Raw genomic sequence first — 1168 nt, forward strand, 5'->3', positions numbered from 1 at the left:
GAAAAAAAAAAAAAAAAAAAAAAAAAAGTCTTGTGCGTGGAGTTTGGGGCTTGGCTCACCGCTGTCCACTCCGTTGGGGATTTATGAATCTGTCATTGGTCTCCCCTGCCTGAGCAGGATGTGACAGGCGGGGGCCACCCCCAGCCCCCCCCTGTGTCCCCGCACCCCCCAGGGAGCACCCTGGGGCACTGTGTGTGCTGTCATGGTTTGTGGGGGCTCGTCCCAGCCCCATCCCACGGAGGGTGCCAAGGGGAAGGTGCTGGGGTAGCCCCGCTTGGGGCCCAGCCGGTGAAACCCCTGCACAGAGCTGGGGGGTGTGGGGGGGCTCTGCCAGCAGCTGGGGACACGGTGCCCTCAGTGTTCTCCGGGTGTTTGGGTGGCCCCGGGCACTCGCTCCCTGCTCGTCCTCAGCCCCGGTAAGAGCCCCCACACTCCATTTCTGGGTCACCGGGAGAGATTTCAGAGCGGGCACCGAGGCGAAGCAGAAGCCACCTTCCAGGGAACATCACTTCCCCGTGTCCCGAACCCCGCTGGCACCCCGCGAGGGGCTTTGGGCTGGTTAGGAGACTATTACCTCACTGGGAGGGAAAAATAAGCAGAGCCCTGCGAGGTGAGGTTGTGCTGTAAGCAGAGCAGCAGGCTCCGAGGCTCCTTCTCCATACACAAAGCCATCCTCACCCTCGGGCACTAACCTGGCTGTGGGAACTGGTTCAAGTGTTCCTATTTCTGGGGTTTTCATCAGGCTCTGTCATAAAGTGAACCAACTCCACGCCGCTCGGCGCTGCCGACGGCCCTTGGGCTGGCTGGGCTCCTTCGGGCTGACCCGGGTGGGACCCCGCGGGCACGGGGAAAGTCACTGGAGGCTTTACACTTTCTCCTGTTTGCAAGGAGAGGAGAGCGAGCCCGGGGAGGGGGGAGCTCACGGGGTTTGTGCACACCCAGGAGGGCTGTCAGCTCGGCTCTGCTCTAACCCGAGCGCAACACATGGAAATCCCGCCCCAAATGCCCAGGCCCAGGCCAGCAGATCAAGATTTTGCTTTGCTATGGTTATCATTTGGGCCCCTAGTTCCTGTTTAAAGCCCTCCTCCTCCTCCTCCTCACACAGGGCCCTGCACCACAGGGTGGGGGCCACCGACCTCTCTCCACATCAGCAAAAGCATCTCAGGGG

The sequence above is a fragment of the Athene cunicularia genome (genome assembly GCF_003259725.1).
Source record: "Athene cunicularia isolate RWA chromosome 4 unlocalized genomic scaffold, athCun1 chr4_part3, whole genome shotgun sequence".
NCBI classification, from domain to species: Eukaryota; Metazoa; Chordata; class Aves; order Strigiformes; family Strigidae; genus Athene; species Athene cunicularia.